Below are 21,264 nucleotides of genomic sequence, written 5' to 3' on the forward strand. Positions count from 1 at the left end.
GTTTCTGATCTAAAAATTCAGGGATGACAACATCCACTCCACTTTCTCTTTTTTTTTTTTTTTTTTTTTTTTTTTGCGGTACGCGGGCCTCTCACTGTTGTGGCCTCTCTCGTTGCGGAGCAACAGGCTCCGGACGCGCAGGCTCAGCGGCCATGGCTCACGGGCCCAGCCGCTCCGCGGCATGTGGGATCCTCCCAGGCCGGGGCACGAACCCGCGTCCCCTTCATCGGCAGGCGGACTCTCAACCACTGCGCCACCAGGGAAGCCCCACTTTCTCTTTCAAGAAAGCAAAGCCTGACTCCCGAGAGGCTCTCACCAGATGTTAGCTCCCTCCCTTCGCAATGCCCATTTCTCCTGATCCTGAAGAGCTCCCCTACTCTTGCCCTGCTGTCTTCTGGCAGGTGTGTCCATGCAAATAACCTCAAGCACTGCCTCATTTGAAATAGACACCCCATGGAGTTCAGTACCCGGAGGAGGAACGCAGCCAACATCACTGTCCCCACCGTCACTTCCTGGAGGAAGCTGTGCAGAGTCATGGCAGGAACAACTGCTGAAGGGCAGGGAGACTTCAGAGAATGACACCGACCCCCAAGACTGGGTCTGAAAGCCACCCCCAGCCCTCCCTCTCCACCTGCTCCCCAAGCATGGTACCCTCACCAGCCAAAATCCTAGAAGGTCAAGAATGTAGGGCAAGCCATCCTGGCTTTAGGGGGAACCTATGGTCATGCTGTCCTGTACTGGATGTTACGAGAACTCATGAGCTAACGTCTGAAAAGGCCTATGAGTTCCTGTGGGACACAGTAGCCAAAAACTCTAAACCACTGTTATAGCCAGAAACACAAACTCAGCTGCACTGGGATGTGCTAATTATAACCCACAGTCCTCTCAATTTGTTCCCTCATGCGGATTCAAAAATATTCCAATAATAAAAACGTGTTTAGTTTGGCAAACCTGACACCCTGGAACCCCTAGGTGAACGTAAAACAGCTCACATGTAACTGGCACACCTGACAGCTCTGACTGGTTCCTGGCCGGTGTGCGGATCCCAAATACCACCAGTGGTCATTAAATAGAATACAGTCACCTGGGGAAAATCAAGTTTCCTTCCAGATGAATTGGCTTGTTAATCAGAGGGTCCCAGTTGAGTCCCACACGCTAATACGCTCACCCAAGTCCTCCTGTCCTTGCCCCCTCCCCCTGCTCACATCGCTTGTACAGTGATTCTTTCTGCTCTCTTCATACTTGATCAGACCATCCGAGCACTCAAGATGTTCCCTTATAATTCAAAGTACAGTGAATTGCACCTAGGAGCCACCCAAGTAGGCTTTCTTGTAGCCATCAGTTTGGGGGTCCCTATAAATCAATTTTTGAAGACATCTGGCTGAACAAAGACTCTCACATAAAATAGCCTGGGGTACACCAGAGCAAAACGACCTTCTTTTAAAAAGGTACCCTTCAGTCATTCAGGCTCTTTTCAGTGACAATGGAGGGAAATATATTGAATTTAGTGCACTCTTTGGGGTAAGGAAGCAAGTTATCTCTCCGGGAAATGTCAGCTGTTGCATTTTGCAACAGACCAGAGGTTGGAATGACCACCACAGTGGCTCCAGAAAAAAACCCACAAGTGCCATATTGCAGACTCAGGTCTGCAGCTAGCGCACAGTGTGATCCTAGGCACACTGCCAACTCTGAGCCTCAGTTTCCCCACAAAGGGGTCGGATACATCATCTCCTAAGATCCTGTCCCAGCTTCCATCATTACTGATTCAACCAAAAAAAAACTCAACTCTGGAGAGACTGACTTCCTTCATTTTGGGGTGCACAAGCCTCCTGGGTCTGGTTACAAAGAATGTTAAAAACCAAAAATGCCAGTCCACAAGAAACTTTCCCAGTGACATCTACACAGAGGTAAAAGAAAGCAGCTCTCTTTATTCTGACCTCACCAGCAAAAAGAATGTATTAAGGGTCTAACCATACACAGCACAGAAGGAAATGCACAAGATCAACAGCATCACCATGAGCAAGGGCATCAAGGTACACGTGAATGTGTTCTCTCTCTGTTTACAACTACATGGTTAGCTGCAAAATGGCACTGGCTTTTTTAACAAATGCATCTAGTTAAGAAAGCAAAAAGGGATCTCAAATTACAAATTTAAAAACCTATATAAAATCAACTATACTCCAATAAAATTTTTAAAAAAGAAACCTATACAGTAAAAGAAAAATGTGCGTCACTCAACAGTACATCTTCAGTAATGCCTCTGTGCTTGTGGTTAAGAAAAAGTATTTTTGGAATAATAAAAATTCAGAAGCTTCCTCAGGCAGTTATCCACTAAAATAAAGTCTAATACACTACGTAATCAAAGAGAGAGATGTTTATATATTTACGTTAGGGCTTCATGAATGTTTATTAGTTCAGAATCGATCAAACAAAAATAGCTAAGATGTTACCAAAATGACACTGATAATGTAAATTGAGAAGGCATAACAACTTTGTCACTGAAAAAGAATTTTTAGAAAAAATAGCGAAATTGCAGTGGGTTACTTCACCTAAGTTGATTAAAATCAGCAATCAGATTCGAATTTGGAAGTATTTTCTCGGTTAATTTTTTTCTAGTTTTTCTCATTTGGAATTTAAAGCACCATAATTTTTCCATATCTCTAAACACATTCTAAAGTGTTTACGAAGAACTAAAAAAATACACAATTCGGCAAAGCAACTTACGAGACATGCCATAACTAAATAACCCTTTTTAAGTCACAAATTAAAATGTTTAACAAAATCTATGTTTACTAAATTTAAATTGATAAATGTTAACTAAATTTTAATAATAGTTCTGTTAATTTCCAAAAGTTCTGTAGGATGCAGCAATTATTTCATATATTGACATAAGGATACATATATACAAATGCCCCCAACATATAAACACATATTTTTTCCCTTGAATAGAGCATGCACTTAACCTGTAAAGCTATACAAAACTCAATTGTTAACCAGATTGACCAAGTATAGAACCATACAATAAATTTTCCCAACGGAAGTTTTGGTAAGAAATAAACATTTAATAGTGCACTACCCTGTATATGGCTGATTAAGAAAAGTTCATTTCCTTCTACAAGTAATTTATGAAAAAAAGATTTTCAAAATACCACATTGTTATATTGTAAAGCATCAAATCAAAAGGCCTAAAAACTTAAAATTTACACTCTACCCTTAATCATGTCTCTCAATAGGTAGGTAGGTAGATAGATATAAAAACTACAGAGCGTTCTCTTTAAATGACATAATTATAAGGTTTAGAAATTAAAACTACATACCAACTTTTCTTCTCCATTGTTTTTTCCACTGATTTAACTAGCACTTTAGCATTTAGTACATATGAAAGGGAGAGACAAACATTCATCGTGACCGGGAGAACACACCACGTTCAACAAATATTTTACAAACAGATAAGGAGGGAAAAGTAGGTCAATATCCTGTGGCTAGGCAGAAGCAGCGTCAGCTTCCATCCAGAACTGAATTATATGATTAACCAGGCACAGCCTACTGCTCTGACCTATGCACCTAGGATGCATAGGCGCTGGGAGAAGAAAGAATTAGAGACACATCAACTGCTCCCCAGTCATTAGCAAGCTAGTTGGGGAAAAAAGTTCTTAAGAGCAATACAACTAATAAAACAAGTGCTCACCTAGGGCAGATGATTCACCACAAAAAGAAGAAGATAGAGCCTACCATTTATGTTTAGAGGTGAACTATTATCATGGTCTAGGAGGATTAGAGAAGGATGGCTGAAGAGGTGAAACTTGACCTTGAGGGTCCTTTTTGAGGATGAGTAGGATGTGATTAAGCGGAAAAGAACTTGAAAGCAAGAGGTACGAGACATATTCAGAAGATGGTGTCTAGACAGAATGGCAGCAGAAGACAGCTGGTGTCGTGCCCTGCTGGGCCATGAAGCTGGAAGGAAAGGTAAGCTGAGGCAAGTCTGAGAGTGCGGGCTGAGGGGGTGGGAATGGGTGGAAGAGGAGAGGGAAGCATCACACAGCCTGCCTCATCTGTCTACACTGCTGTCATTACTGACATCAGTGCATCCAGAAGGCAACAACTGTGATCCACAGTCACTGGTGATGGTCTGATGGAAAATAAAGTTGAGGACAGCCATTATAGATGATTGGGAGTCATCAATTTTTGAGCTGGCACAGGGACAACAAAAATTTTAAGAAGATTTATTTGATCAGGCAATAGTCTGAATTAGTTGGGAGAGTGACTAGAAGCAGGGAGTAGGATTGCTCTGTGCAGTTGTTCAGTTTGTGCACTGCATAAAAATGGGCCAGCCAAGAGGGAATATGGGGACTGACATCAAGTCAAGCTCCTGAGGGACTGGATTTGCCCTAAAGGACACCTTTTCCTACTTGCATAAATGCACTGTACAAGCTAGCAGTAGGGAATTCAGTTGGGGCACGGATCTAGAAGTTCAGGAATAAGAACGAGGGTAGAACTAATAGAAATGAAATGAGGATAAGTGCAAGAGAACTAACAGACAAATATATCATAAAAGGTGGGAAACTAATTTGATGGAGGGCGCAAGAGAGAGAGGAGGATTTAAGACTCCTGTAGAGGCTCTCTCATCCAAATGCCTAATGATTGACAGTTTGGCTGGTTGTTTTTTTTTAAAGGTCAGTTAACGTTGGAAGTCATAAGTAAACGATACATACCTAAACCTATTATTTTAAATAAATCCTATAAAAATATATATTTTCCAATCTTTTTCTGTAGGGCTGAGGCCTTTTGAGTGTATGTCCACTGACTGTAGTACCCAGTGGTCTCTTGTAAAACATCCTCATGGCCTCATCCTCCAAGTCTAATTTCTTTAAAGAAGAGTGAGGCTGTAAAGACACCTGGGACGCAGTGCAGGGTGGACTGCACTACTCCTGACAAATGCTCGATAATCCCCTCTGTGGGAAGACCATCTATCCCTGAATTGCTGAATTCAGGCGTATGGCCATAAAGGTTTCACGTCCACCCTTCCCTCTGCCACTGGGATCAGCAATGTTCCAGAGGGCACAGCTCCATCAGACTATGCGCTGGAGTGAGGGCCAGGGCAACATGGGGCAGACCCCCACCTGACCTACGATGGCCACCCAGTGTGAGTGTGCATTATCGTTTGAGTCACTAAGATTCCCAGGTTCTACATAACCACAAATTAATCTCCCTATCCTGAATGACTAACAATATTAGTGGGAATACTTTTATTTTATGATCCTCCAAATCCTTTAGTTATTTCAGTTACTCCTAAATCATTTTTAGCAACTTATTAGGTGGTTTACAAACAAACATTCACATGAATATTCATAGAAACAATTCTTTTTGCACATATATTTTAAATCACTATATTAAATATAATAATAAGTACAATTGGCATAAACAGGCTTGGGAATAAACACAGTTGAGTCCACATAAGCATAGACTGGTAGGAACAAAAACTCAAGAGCACACTCAGGGTAGCCCTCTGACTCTGGGCATTTACTGTATCATGGACATCAGTTGATATATTTGACAAAGGAAAAGAACACCCACTAATCCAGCAAATCTGGAGGTCCCTAAGAGCTCACAGAGTTTTCTAAAGCCATGAGCCTCTAGACAATTAAAAGAATGAATAGTACTATCGTATTACCAGGTTAAAAATCTGGTTGGTTTCTCAAAACCATATCCAACTACCATATTTATTCTGTCCCAAATGTATAGTCAGAAGTGCCTAAGTCATTTAAGCAAGCACAAAAATAACACTTCAAACCCACAACCAGACACAGAGTCAAGAGTACAAGGTCACATCTCATTCCAATAACCTGCCTCTTAAAGATAGAAAGAATAAACACATAAGTTACTATTAAAAACTAAATTTGAGTTTCATACTTTAAAATTATGTACTTCTTTTAAAACTGTTGACAGAGATAAATGTTCCTCTCCAGGTTGCCCAGCAAAATCTGGGTGCTATTTTAGGTGGCCAAACAGTAAATCTATCCGTAATTTATACACTTTTAGAAATCTGATAGTCAGCCTTTTCAATAAAAATATGAACTTCTACATAGAAATCATACTGATATATTTCAATAGACTATTGAGAGAAACACCATGTAAACACATGTACACCAGAAACCCCAGTGCAACCAACCACAGTTTAAATAACATATACCCACAATTTAACCCCAACTCCCTCATCAACACCATGCATGTGAAGCCTCCCTCCTCAGCATCAAATAGGATAATCATAACTTCTATACAGTTTTAATTCCAAAAACAAAAAGCCACATGAAGGAAAAAAATGCAGTAATACCATACCTACCCAAATAATTCTGCCCCCAGGCACTACTGGGATAGCTACCCACTCAGTCTTATTTTAACCAAGATAGGCTCTTGGGAAAAAAAGGAATCCAAGACCAAACTCAAGGGGATAAAACAACAACAACATTAATTTGTAAAATATGAGATAAACTCAAATATAAATTTTGACTGAACCTTGACCTAAATCAATGTTCCCACTGTTTTGTTTTGTTTTTCTTTTAAACTGTGAAATAAGCAGCCACGAGGACAAGACTACAAAATGGTTTAGTCTTATCATCAAATAAAATTTACTACAGGGTTAACCTGACACAACTTTTTATACCTGAGAGAATTAATACTTTGCTACCTGAAACTGAGTTATAGTTGAGAAGGAGATGAAGACAAATAAATCAACTTGATTCTAGCAGGAGAGGAAAGCCAAGGCCCAAACCCTACAGAACCTGGACACCAAGGGACCAGGGGGAGATGAGACCAGAGCATGGGTCACCAAAGCCAAGAGACAAAGAGTACGATGAGAAGCAGCAGAGGGTCAACAGTGTGTGTGTGTGTGTTCGGGGGGAGGAACGGAGGAAGGAGAAAGGATAAGTGTGTCATCAGGCCTAGAATCCATCTGTTAGGAGCTGAACTGTGTCACCCCCTCCCCAAATTCATATGTTGAAGTCCTAACCCCCAGTACCTCAGAATGGGGCTGTACTTGGAGACAGGGCCTTTAAAGAGGTGATTAAGTTAAAATGAGGCCATAAGGGTGAGCCCTAATTCAACATGACTGGTGTCCTTATAAAAAGAGAAGACAGGGACACAGCCAACACAGACTGAGGGATGTGCATACAAGGCCCGGTGAGAAGGTGGCCATCTGCAAGCCAAGGAGAGAGGCCTCAAAGAAACCAAACCTGCTGACACCTTGATCTTGGACTTCCAGCGTCCAGAATGGTGAGAAAATGTACTTCTGTTGCTTACGATACCCAGTCGTGGCATTTTGTCACGGCAGCCCACGCAGACTAATATACTGTCCTATAAGCCCTGGTAAGACTGGCTACTTCTCTCTTCCTCTACCGCTAAGCTTTTGACACAGCCTACCTTTTGACAGTTGCCACCCTTCCTAAGCACCCACAGCTCACTCGGCATGTGCCACTGAAACATCTTCAAGTAGAACGTCACCACCTGTTTGCTGCCCGCGAACTCCTTCCTTAAAACTCTCTCCTACTGTAAAGCAATTATACTCCAATAAAGATGTTAAAAAAAAAAAAGTAGGCAGAAGACCTAAACAGACACTTCACCAAAGAAGATATATAGATAGCAAATAAGAAAAAAAACAACAAAAAAAAAACTCTCTCCTGCCCTGGCTTCCCTCTGGCCACGTCTCCCTGGCTCTTCACTTCCCACCCCACCACTCCTTATTCTCCTTAGTGGCTTCTCCTTCCTCCACTTGTCACAAAATAATGTCTCCCAGACTTCTATCACCCACCTTCCCTGCTTCTCCCTCCGCCCTCCAAGTGATCCTCACAACATCCACAGCTTCGACCACACCAAGATGCTGGTAGTCCCTCCATCCAGACCTCAGGCCCTGGCTTGTCCCTGAGCCCCAGCGTCTGCTGAAGCTCCCTCTCTGCCTGGAGGCCCCCCATCCCAAATGGAACCCACCCCCTTCAGCCTGTCTGTGATGACCATACCCAACATCACACAGACCAGAAACTTGGGAGTCATCCCAGACCACCACTTCCCCTGCTCCCTCCAATCCAGTCACTACATCCACCCCACTGCTTAAAGAGGGGTACATCACAACAGTCACCACAATCATTGACCCAGTCAACTCATTCTCAACAGCTACTGTCAGAAAATAACCCAAAATAGAGAAAAGGTTATATGCACAAAGATGTTCATCACAGTATTATTATTTACAGCAGCAAAGTGGTGGAAGCAACCCAAATGCCCAATAAAAAAGAGGTGTTTCAGGAAATTACGGTACTCAGTGGAATAACACAACTATAAAATGTATCTCGAAACTCACAGCAGCACAGAAAATACATGAACTCTATGATTACAATCATTCCAAAATATACACATAGAAAACTTGGAAAGGAATACTCAGAAATGACCATAGTTGATATTTTAAGAGTTAGTTAACTCAAGAAGAGTCTTTTTTAGTTCCACTTTCCAAACTTCCTGTAATGTTTCTTCTTAAGATGATTTTTTAGTACAAAATATCCAAAAGGGAGTGTTAGTAATCTTGGACTTTCTGAGTTGCCTGGTTTCAGGATAAATGGGAATCTTACTACAGGATCCCCTTCAGCTGCCATGCTACCTTCATGTTACATCTGTTGCAACATCCAAAACTAACTCCCACAAAATAACGTTCCCCCCAAATCCTATTATACTTGTAGCCCTCAGTGTGAGATCCTAAAAATTAATTCTTTCAAGAAGTCCAACTGGACACATAAACAGCTGCAAAACTGCAGAAGTGGGCTCCCAGCATCTGCCATGGTCATTAACTGTTCTCGTAAGAAAAGATCACCACACGCGAGCTGCTGCCAAGAGGGCAAGTGCAAAGCTGGAAACGGAATCACAGAAGGTGAAGCCCCCGCTGCACCCAGGGTCTGACAGGCTCGCTGACTGCCAGGTAAGGAAGGGGCACTTTCCCATCCAAGGAGAGAACTTGCCAACTCTTCCATCCCAGAGTCCATGAGATACGAAACAGGTCACCCCGAAGGATGTATAACGGCACATGTTTCCTGTAGCAGTTTACCTATACTTTTCTGTTTCTTTTTTTAATTGCAACAAACAGCAAGCATTAAGGTGGGGCTGACAGTTTTACCATTATTTCTCAACACCTGTGGCACGCACGTGTCAGCTAAACCCAACAGATTTCTCTTCCTCCATGTATTGGGGTATATGAAGTGAAACAGACAAGATGCAAGATCACGTCTGTACCTGGTGGGCTTGTGATAATACAGACCTTTTACAACTGCTGCCTTACTCAATAGTGGTATACATGTTGCTTCTAATTTAAAGTACTCTGCTGATGAATCTTTTTGAATAGTGAATACTAAATCCTAGTTATACCCATCCTATAAATCCAGATTTTACCCCAACTAAACTAGACTTCCTTACAGCAGAGAAAGAATGCGCATAAATATTTATGTTCAAATTAGGCATTTGTGGTTGAAGATGAAGAACACTACCAACTATGGAATAAGGTATAGGAAGGCATCCCTTAATTTAAATCCCCTCTACTAGATTTTACATTCAACTGTGAAATCTCACTGAAATTAGCAATATTTCTCAAGTAAATAGCTATTCTGTTGAGTAGCAACATGCTGTCATACTTTCTTTGAAATCCATGTCGGTATAATTTTGAGATACTTACAGAAAACCACTGCTTAAAAATAAATTCCTGTAGATAAAGCAAACTTAGCAGGAAAGCCCATTTCTCCACTCACAATTATTCAAGAAGAGGCACATGAAAGGAAAACTGGAAAGCTCACTGAACTTTTTAAAAGGTAACTGAAATCAACGGGCTTTTAAGGAAATGTGTCAAATTTGGCAAAGTTCTCTTTCTAAAAAATGTATTTTGGTAATTTTCCAGAATTCGGTTCTTTCAGTTTGGAAAACTTTAAAAATTCAGAGACATAACTAAATGGTAGCCACACAGATGACCCTCAGCAAAATAAGAGAAAAAATTCAACTTCAGTATCCCCTTAATCTCCCCTTCCTTTCAGTCTCCCAAGTCCCCCAAGATTCTTGGTGCTTTTAGGAAATCACAGACTCCCCCAGACTTTAGTGAGTTAGTAAGTTAATTCATGAATTCCAGGTATGAGTAAACAAAAGGCAACTTAATGTAGGTTTTTGAGGGTGAAAAGTTACATTTATTTTTACGATTAAAAATAAGAAATAAAATTTAGTCTTTACTTGGAATTGTAGCAATGTGTGCATCACTGCCATGTGACAAGCAAGTAAAGGAGAAAGATGGGGTATTGAAAGGAGTGGTTTTCAAGGGGAGGGGAGTAAAAGCAGACCAAAGAGAGTAACAGATGGCCAGAGGCACTCTCAGGGAGCAGAGCAAGAGACAACAAAGGGAAAATAATGACAGAAAAAGTAACATTCAAAGAAAGAAGAGTTTCACAAGGATCCACATCCCCATCTTCTAACTTCCTGGGATGCTTCTGCTGAAGACTTTTAAATACTGTTGCGTTCCTGCAACTGTAACCATAAATGGGAAACTATTCCACCTGCGAATACAATCAGAGCAGGCAGACCCCAGGCGTGCCACCCTCTTCGGCTCCACTTTAGTGAACCGCTGACGCAACTGCAGCCTGAGCTTTTTCATAAGATGTTTTGGTATTGTTATTAGTTCAGAGCTAACATAACCAGATTACAGAAAATGCAGAAAATAAAGAGGGTTGTAAACGTAAGTCATCCCTATCTACTACACTAACACAATCACTGTTAACATTTTGGTTTCTTTGCCATCTTTCTTCCTATATATTTTTCAGAGGAGAAACTAGAGCCCCGTATCAAATCACACATTATATACACTGCTTGGAATCAAACAGATCTGAATATCTGGTGGGGGAAGAGGAGGAAGAACTCCAGGAATCCATTTTCAGAAAAGACTGAGTAGCAACTCACATTTATACTGTGCGCTTGCTCTGTGCCTGACATTGTTTATTCTATGGACATATGTGTGTTTACTCATTTAATCCTTATTACAATCCAAGGAAGAAGGCTCTACTATTACCCAAATACTGCAGGTGAGAAAACGGAGGCAGAGACAGATTAAGCTATGTGGCCAAGGACATGGGCTGCTAAACAGAGTCAGGTTTCAAACCCAATACTTTCCCCAGAGCGCAGCCCATCACCATTGCACCACACTGCTTCCCACTGAGCGAGGACTCACTGCCACGTAAGAGAACCAGGCTCTGATGCGCTTGCCCCAGGTGCAAAGCCTCGATGACAGATGCGCGATGCGCGGTGATTCTAGGTGGAATGAAGTGTGCGTAACTCAGACCAGACCCCTCCTCCCACCCCACCCTTTTCACATCAGAGCCCTCAGTGTGTCTCTAGAGAAGGTGCCAGAAGGAAAGGGGAGAGAGAGGGCTGAGACACTGAAAGGGCCAAAGGTGGCCCCCCCTGCTCAAGAGCCCTCCCAGGAGGAGAGACAGGGCTTCTCCAGACCTCAGAGCAAGACCCAGTCCAATAGTACAGAACCCAGGACGTTGGCGTGCCCAGCAGCCACCAGTACTCAGGGCAATGGCAGCTCTCAAGGGGTAGAGGGAGGGTTGGGGGATGGGCAGTAGCCCCACTCAAGCCCCGTCACAGAGGCAGCGCACTCTTTACTTGGGCAGTTTCATTTGAGGAGGAAGGGGAACATACTGGCCAAAAATAAACATTTTCATGTCATCATACTTAAACACTACTAAATACCACTATTATGATGATTTACTAAGAAGTACCACTTTTTAAGTCCTTAATTACTAAAATTTCCATCAATCTATCATTAAGAGCAGAACTGCACCCCAGGGCTTCTGGGCCCGTTCTTCACTGCCTGGAAAGCTCTACCATCCTTCTCTTCCCGCAGCAGTACCAACTCACCCTTCAGGCAGCTGCATGAATGCCTGTTTCCTCAGACAGGCTCTCCCTCTACCCCCAATCCAAAGTCTCCCCTCCCCATCTTTCTTACTCTCACAGCATCCTGTCCTTTCCCTTCATAACAAATATCACAATTCATAAATATGGCATAAATATCTATGTTCACTTCCGCAATGTCTCTCTCCCCTCACATTCCATGAAGACAGAAACACAATTGCTCTGCTCACCATTAAAGACTCAGTGCCTAGTACAGTGCCTGGCACACACTAGGCACCCCAACATTTGATGAATGAATACATGAATGCATTAAAGAAACAAAAAACACCTCCACCTCCCCTTACTTCTAAAAGTATCATATATAATTTTTAAATTACGGTGAGTTATGACATTTCCATTACAGGTTTGTTATTGTACGCTCTATTAGAAACACCACGCGACTCCAGGCTCCTATAGCAAACACAGGTTGAAATGTGATCAATCAAGAACCCATCGGGGCTTCCCTGGCAGCGCAGTGGTTGAGAGTCTGCCTGCCGATGCAGGGGACACTGATTCGTGCCCCGGTCCGGGAAGATCCCACATGCCGCGGAGCGGCTGGGCCCGTGAGCCATGGCCGCTGAGTCTGTGCATCCGGAGCCTGTGCTCCGCAACGGGAGAGGCCACAACAGTGAGAGGCCCGCATACCACCAAAAAAAAAAAAAAAAAATAGAACCCATCAATAAACAAATACAAAATCAATCCTCATTCCTGTATACCAGCAACACCAATCAGAAATGTGTTAAACAATTCTGCTCACAATGACCATAAAAACCATAAAGCACCATGGCACAAGTCTAACAGAAGACGTGAAAGAGTTTTTACACATAAAATTATAAAATTTTATTGAAGGACATAAAAGACCTAAATCAATAGAGAAGTATATCAGGTTGCAGACCGGAAGCCATGAGACCATAAAGATCTCAATTCTCTCTAAATTTTTATATAAACTGAATGCAATTCCAATAACACAAAATTTTTGAAAAATAAACAAGTCACATGCTTGGAGAATATATGTGCAAGTTAACCTCTGTGGAGGGAGCGAGAAGAACGTGATGTGCGTTTGACTCATCAACTGACACAAATATGGAAAACGGCATTCTGTGTGAATTCCAGTAATTTAACTATTATGGGTATGCAATGTTACTTCCAATGTTTTGACTCTTTCAAATATTTTCTCCATTTTAAGTTGTGAAACAGTAAATGCTACAAGTTCAGGAAAGCTGGGTTGTGAGAGATGCGTAGGGGTAATAGGTAGAGAGGGGCTTCCAGGGCGAAGGAAAGATCCAGGAAAAAAATAAGGTAAAAAAGCAGAAGACATGTTTCAGAGAGAACCAAGTATGGCTCACAGAGAACACATATTCCCACAGAAAGCCAGACAGTGATGGGTCTAAAAACGGTACAATGAAGGGACTACAGCAGTATTATCTACACAATGATCCTGCCAAAAAGTGGGACACCGGTCACATAAGTTGGGACATGTGCATACCCTATCTCCCTCTTGGAGATCCACAGTGCACGGTCACAAATAAAAGTCCGCCTTCTGTAAAGAAGAAACTTATTTTTTTAAGTTTATTTAAAGAAACTTGTTTAAAATGTTGTTTAACCAACACCTACTTGCCCAAGGAACGCTTTTTTACAGTAACGTGTACAAACTTTTCATGGAACAACCCACTTCGGGAAATGTTGTATTCTAGTAAACCAGCCTTTTAAAGGTCTGAACCAGAATAGAGGTTTAAGGATTTGAAAATAAAAGGCAACAATCAACCAAACACTGTAACGGATTAGATGGATGTAAGAGTCACAGAAAATAGAGAAGTCGGTGAGGCTTCTGAAATCCAAAGTCAAGATGATGATAAGAATGCTATTAGCACAGTTACATCAGAGACGGTCAACTATTAGGTAATGGGCACTAAGCGTGGATTTTGATGGGTTTGGAGAGACAGTGAGATATTCCCCTAGAAAGAAAACTGAGCAAGAAGTTAAAAGCCTTGGAGTCCAGTGCCAGAGCTGACCCTGGTTAACCTTTTGAGCCTGAGCAGTTCTCAGATACAAGTAAGTAGTTATGGTGGTGGCCTAAAGGCCCTTTCAACTTCATCACGCTACCATTCCAAAAATTAAACATTTGAAGTCAAAATACCAATACAGTCAAGTTCTACCTTTAAAGGAGGTGTGAAATGTTTAAATATAGGATACAAATACACAATTCAAGAATCTGAATATATGAGTTTAAATATATATGGATGAGAGGTTTTTAAGAGATTATGCAATTATAGATGTTGAAGAGAGAGCCCCAAAACCTACTAAAGCTATAAAGTCTAACTCCAGCCCCCTCCTCCAATGTCACAGAATACTTAGTACTCTGCTTCTGCAGAAAGCAGATTCCTGAATCTGACCCAATGTGGCAGTTCATATATTTTTATGAATACCTCTCAACAGCCTGAAGAGTTCAAGCAAGTGAGAACTCTGCGAGACAGCTCACCACATCAGGGGTAAATCAAAACTGTAGTCTACTTATTACAACTGTAAGCAGACTGCATGAGGAATGCAAAAAAAAAACGAGCCATGCAAATTGGCCTAGGCCCAATGTTTATAAAAATTAAACTTTTCCTAAAAGCATTTAGGCAGGGACTCTAAAATGAATAAAATAGTGATGATCCCTTTGAAGCCCTTTCAAAGGAAAGAACGAGCAGCTAGGACCTGGGCCTATTTGCAACCTGAACGTTGCAAATAGCACTTCAGAGTCTAATCATATAGAATTTAAAAGGAAGCAGCACTGAGGGAGGAGAGAGAAGGTGCACAGTGGCAAAAGTAAGTGGGGCCCGCAGGAGGTTTTCAATCAAGGTTTTTGGTTTCTTTTTAATTTGGGGGTTGAAGTGTGCAGAAAATGCTTTCACGAAACCAGTGAAAATGAGCAGGCAAATAATATGCACACACACAATAATGAAACCAGTAACGAATAACCTGGTCCGTCCCATTGTCCTTTCAATGCAATCTTCTAAAGTCTCTTCAAGGATGCTGAATTCTTTTTTTTTTTTTTTTTTTACAAGTTTAAAAACTTGTACAATTTTGAATTGTATTTTCATTTCAACACAGCAAAATGAAGCCATCTGTGTAACTTCAAAGCATCTTGAGTCCACGCAGGATTGATCAGAAAGTCCCTGGAAAGCAGAGACCTGGTCCTCCTGCGTCTCCAAGCTATCTAGGAAAGCCAGGCACCTGGTATTTTTAGAAGCTCAGCGTTGTTGTTTATCTGATAAGCAAAGGAAGGATGTCAATTTTCACTTATCTCCAGACCTCAATTTCAAAAACTGCCTATCTTGGACGAGTATAAATTCTATACCAATTCTTATCTTCCTTGCCTTGTCCAAAGTCTTATCCCCTAAGTTCCAGCTCTGCAGTGGTGCTCCCACCAATTCATCCACATGCCTCAGACCCTGAGCTCTGACTGGATGACCAGCAGCATACAGTGCTTGAAAAGACTGGAGACCAGAGATCAGACAAACCCCCTGAAAATCCCCAGAAGGCCAGCAGATTCCCACAGAGAAGGCAGTGACCAGGAGAGGGTGAGAAAGACAACCAGGCAGGGCTGGCTCCTTGGTCTCCCACCAGCAGGTTGAATCTTGTTTCACCACGTCCCCCTCACTTGGGGGAGGAGAATAATGCAGGGTTGCCAAGCACAAGACCCAGAAAAAAAAAGAGCAACTCAGGAGCATTTGAACCAGATCCTCAGCCCTGGTCCAACCAAGGACACACGCAGGAACCCTGACTCCAGGTGACAAAGGAAGAGAGAGACTGTCAGGGTGGGCTCACTCTCTAACTCTGTAACACTCACTCCTTAAAGTGGCCCAGAGCTTCCAAGAACACTGTCCCACGAGGTAGCACGTTGTTCTGTAAAGCACACAGTCTTGGGCTTGATCTCTACTAGCCCTGGGCACGTTACCCAACTCTCCCAACTACAGACATCTCCTACTGAAGGAGAGCAATGAGGCTTAAATGAAACAGGCTATGGAGAGAACCCAGGACGCAGCATGACACAGCGCAGCACCCACTACTTAATGACAGCAGCGTGAATGTCATGTAACAAAATATAATTCTTTGGGGACTTGGCATTTCTTGTCCACTATGCAAATATGCCTGAAGTCTATGAACAGCCTTAGTGGGGTTGAATCAACAGCCATGCTGAACCAGGATGAGGAAGGTTGGGACGCTGGCAGGTGGGGAGGGAAGAAAGCAGGAGGACACCAAGGAATTGCTGTACACCAGGGCCGACCATGTAATTCAACACCTTCTCCCATGGAGTGGTACTTTATACACCTTCAGGGTCCAAAAAAGGATCCTCTCCTCTCTCCTCCGGCAACGAATTCACCAGAAAGAGGCTTCCTAACATCCCAACCAATCCTTCAGAGGCAGGTGTTCAGAGCCCCGACTCCTTTAGCACCATCAGAGGTTGGGGGAAATAAAACCAAGGACAAAGAAGGAACAGGCATTGTTTGGGTTCCTCCCACTCTCACGCTTTTGTCTCAGTAGCATGTGTTGGCGTGGCCTTGGTCACCACGGCTGTCACAGTCATCTCACCAACATCCACTCTCTGGGCACACTGCGCTGCCCTGCTACATCCTTTGATACACAATGGATTTCCTTTGCTGCTTTTTAATGCCTAGCCTTGCATCAACTGTGTGCTTAATACAATACAAATTGATGTAGACACTGGCAACTGAAAAGAAACCTACGACAGGTTAGAAGAGCATCCTTCATCCTTCTCAGCTGGTAAGTTGGAAAGTGCTCCCTGTTAGAACTCAGCAGACCACGTGTGTGCATCCCCTCTAAATATCCAATGGATGAGAATCTAATGGCCTCAGGAGACAGAAGTTACTGCACCTACACTACAGTCTCTGAAGACCCCAAATGATGTCTTGGCTTGAAATAATTAAAAAGTAACAGTAGAACTTTCAGTCTTCATAGTCTTAGGAACAAAAAAAAACCAATATTGACTTTTCCATTTGCCCGGGAGCATTCTGAGAAATCCATAAATAATCGATGATGACGCCAAGTGTTCGAATCCACTCTGCTCCTGCACTCGGCGGTCACCCCTGGGTCAAGGTCAGGAGACTCCTGCCTGGCACCATACTCCATTCCACCCCAAGGACGGATACCACTTCCATTCCACTTTCACGTGGATGCCTAAGCTTGTTCACTTCCCCTGTGGGGAAAAGATGAGCACAGAAATCCTGTGGAATGTGTGTTCCCACAGAGCTCAGAAATGTGATGATGTCAGAGGATATTGTAAAGAAAGACCCTTGACACTTCCCTAAGGAAGAATGTCTTCTGTAAAAGGCGACTGCCAGGACAAAAAGCATGTGCTGGGAAAATCTACGGCCTGCTGCTGTGTATGACTCCAATTCTGATGTCCCACTTCCTCTTTATAATCACATTCCTTCCCTCCTTATTCCTCTTCTAAAAAGACACTCTGGCATTGGGTCTCAGTAAAGAAGCAAAGTGCAGTGTTCTAATAAAGGCTGGGAGATAAAAAGGGCTAAAATAGATTTCAATAAATATCAAATGACTATAAGTCTACTCCATTCCACCACTTTTAAATGTCCCCTCACCCCAAAAACACACTTATTTTTAAACATTGGCAGCCTAACTCTTTAAAGTTTCATTCACTTAAAGTTTATTCACACAGGCCATCAAACAGCAAAGCTTTTGAACAATAATACAGTTTGAAAAGTTGCGATGTCACTAATCTAGCCTTCCAAACCTATCTCACAGTGGTTTTTGAAAAAATCAATTACGATAATATATGCAAAAGTGATTTGCAATCTGCAAAGGGCTAATCACATAATCAAACTGCTGTCATTCCTAGTATTAAAAGATATCATACCATACAGTGTGGACCTTGGAATCAGAGATTGGAATTCAAATCTCACCACTACCCCTTACTAGTTACCTACACAACTAGGCAAGTTACCAAACTCCCTGGGCCTCAGTTTCAACTGTAAAATGGAGATAATACCCACTTTACCAAGTTGTTGTGAGGGTTAATAAAATAATGTGTGTAAAATCCTTTTCACACAGTAAATACTAAATGACAGTTTTAACTACTGTTAGGCTGTTTAAAATCCAAAGGTCCAGCTATTGAAAATAGCAGAAGGGAGGGGGACAAGAGAAGAATCTCACCCAAAGGAAGGACAAATGTTAAAAACCTTTAACATCCTACATTCTGAGGATTCCCCTCTTGGCCCACTCCTACACCCCACTCCTTCCCCACTGTTGTCGGAAGCTCCTCGTTGCTTTGCATAACCGCGAAGCAACCAGGGAGAGTCAGTCTTTACCTCCAGGCTTGACAAAGTGATGATTCATCCCATCCTGTGAAAAGGGTGCAGTTTGCAGCCAGCCTCATCACACATGGGGAATCCATCGGACAGCCTGCAGCCAGAGACCAACTATTTAAGAGGCTTCCCCATCCATGTCTTTGGTAGCAGTAATCTTATGCTTTGCATTTTGTTAATGTATATTGCAATGAGTACTCGGGAGGAATCCAATTGTGCTATATTTTACAAAACAATTCACAACATAAACGAAAAGTCCAAAATGGCAAGACAACGATAACGAAGGAAGTCTCCCTCTGTTCGCTGCCCATGACACAATGTTTTGCCAGGCAGTGTGTTAGTTATAATGACAAACAGCTTGACGGTTGGACAACATCCCACCTCAACTGCACATCATAATGGCTCTGGAGGACAAATCCCACTGTTTTCCAGCCTGGCCTGAAAATCTGACCACATCCTCCAAGAAAAAGACAAACCCTCACGGTAGCTGGTACAGCTCTTTTCCATTACCGCTTAGTGGGCAGGAAACATTTTTTTCCCCAGGAGTAAGCTCTTCATTCCCCTTCTAAGATTAAGAGACTTTCAAACTTGGCTGTCTTAAAATGAATAGCCAACGCGGTGGTTCACCGGTGGGCCCTCAGACTTGTCGAAGAAGCAGCTCTAGGTCATTTCCCAGCCCTACCTCAGCCAGACTACTACAGCTAAATGTCTCCTCAACTATCACCACAGTAATTCTAACCTTCAGCCCAGCTTTGGGATCCTTCCACCAGTGTCCCATAGGCACAAACCATGAATGCCTGGAAATGTCAGCCTCCTCCCAAAACGGTTTTGCTTGGAATACTCCATTCAAAAAACACTCATCATTCAATCCACCCTGGCTCCCTCCCGAGGTCAACCAATCCTCCTGGGCTTCTTGATTCCAATCTAGGAAAGGGTCACTTAACATATGCCCAACACATTACATTCAATTCTACCTCCCCCTAAAAATAATTCCCATTCACCATAGTGGCAACTGTTCCCTCTCCTAGTCCAGATGACCCACATTAGGGGAGTGAAAGCACAGAAGTCACGACTCCTCAACTGAAAACCCAAAGGGTGGTGTGTATGATGTGTTTTCTGGGAAAGACTGTAAAGGGTTTTTCAATTCAGTGTTACCTAATCTGATTCATTTATTTAGCAATGTCTAATTTTCTAGTGGTTTCCCCCCCAAACATTCCTGGAAAATTGTTTTACTCTATTACAACGGAGAAAATTATTCTATGTCAAAATCAATGCTATAAAATCTGCTTCCTACCCATTCAAGCCAATATCTACTAGCTACAAACACGGATCCACAGGCACATACATACACACAAATACCCTGATTTATAGCCCAAAAAAAAGTCTTCTTCCACTGTAATTAAGAAGATTTGATTTCAGCAAACTAACACTGAGAGCGCCTACAAGTCAGGGAAGTACACAACTTGTTGAAGCAATAAACGCTCGGCCGCAGCCTGAACAAAGCATTACAAATAAGCTCCAGAAACCCACACAGCAAGCCCTTGGACAAAATGCTGTGTGTTTGTAATCAACTCTCCAGTGCACTCACATCACCCACTCCCCAACCCTCTGCCCTGGCCCGGCAAGAACCCTCCAGGACTCCCGTTCCTAATCTGGTTTCCATTCCAGCCCCGCCCCCTCCCCTTCCCTCTCTAGGACCGTGAATCAATCCCATCCCGGGCAGGAAACGAGACCCAAGGCAGCCCCCTCCGCTGCGGCGGAACAAAGCAGCATAGCTCAGCTGCACGCGCAGGATGCCCCGTCGGGTCCTGGGCCCCTTCTCCCCCGCCGCTGGGGCACGCCGCACCTGAACCCCACTCCCCAGGACGCCCCATTGTTCTCCCTCCGCTTTCCTTCCCGGAGGAGGCCACCCCGTGTCCTTCCATAGAACCAGGGGGCCAGGAAACAGCTGTGGGCCAGAGAGATGGAGGAGTGTGGGTGAACACCAGGAAGACCTGAATTCCACTTTGCCCACAGGTACGAAGGGGATGGGGCAAAGTAAGAATAACTTAGTTTAGCGCCCTCTACTCTCCCACCCGCCCCCGAAGCAACTGCGGAGTCGCGACCACCCTGCCCGACCTCCAGCGTGCGCGGTTCTCGCCGCAGCGCCGCCTGGCCCCGAGGAGAGACCGCAGACCCCGCTGACCCGTGTCCCGCGAGCTGCGGCGGGGCCACGGGGACCCCGGGCACAAAGGACCGAGCGGGCAGGGCAGGGGAGAGAAGGAAAGCGCTCGCACTACCTCGCCGGACGCCACTCCGCCTCCTTGTCGTCCTCCCTCTCCGGCGCGCTCCGGGACGCTGGCCCTCCGCGAGGCTTTGGGGCTCCCGCGCAGTTGCTCGCCAGACGCTGCTGGCGGACGCTGCCGGCAGACGCTGCCCAGCGGCTGCCTGCCCCTCGCGCCCGCGCTCCCACACCACCGCGACGCGCGGCGCCCGGGTCTCCAGTGCGCGCCCGGCTGCAGAGTGCGCTGCCGCTGCAAAGTGCTGCGCTGCGGCTGGAGGCGCCCGGCCACTCCCCTCTACCCCGAGGGCGGAGGGGCCGGCCGAGGGGCGGGGGCGGCGACCTCGCAGCTTGGGATTCGCCCCTCTGAGCGCCGGCAGGACCGGGAGCCGCCGCCTCCCAGCCGACTCACCTCCAGCCGCCCGGTGCCGGCGGCACAGCGCCCCCCGGTGAGCGCGGGTGCAGCCTCCGCCTCCGGGGCCAGCCTGGATGGGGCAAGGAGTGGAAAAGAGGAGGAAGGAGAGGCGTCCCTCCCAGCCCCACGGAAGGCACAGCCCTTCTACCTTTCTCACTCCCGGATTTATTAACATCAAACGACAAATACAATAACTGGAGAGGCAAGCCAGGGGGAGCGGGCCGGGGCGGAGGGGGTGAGGAAGGGGGCCGCGGGGAATGACAACTGGAACCCAACCTGTGGGCAGATGTCAGCAGAGA

The 21,264-nt window shown here is 44.2% G+C and overlaps 1 protein-coding gene across 3 annotated transcripts in view; it reads right to left on the reverse strand.

The window, feature by feature from the left end:
* The window catches only part of MYO1B (myosin IB), a 182,526-nt gene extending 161,706 nt beyond the window's left edge, over nt 1-20,820 (reverse strand). For 2 of the 3 annotated variants that reach the window (XM_067741168.1, XM_067741167.1), the window contains exon 1: nt 20,570-20,818. The gene's annotated coding sequence lies outside the window, so the exon portion shown is untranslated. Of the gene's footprint in view, nt 1-20,569 lie in introns of all 3 variants that reach the window. The other variant, XM_067741166.1, reaches the window with a different exon arrangement.
* Nucleotides 20,821-21,264: the final 444 nt, after the last annotated feature.

This window comes from Pseudorca crassidens, chromosome 6 (genome assembly GCF_039906515.1).
Source record: "Pseudorca crassidens isolate mPseCra1 chromosome 6, mPseCra1.hap1, whole genome shotgun sequence".
NCBI lineage: Eukaryota > Metazoa > Chordata > Mammalia > Artiodactyla > Delphinidae > Pseudorca > Pseudorca crassidens.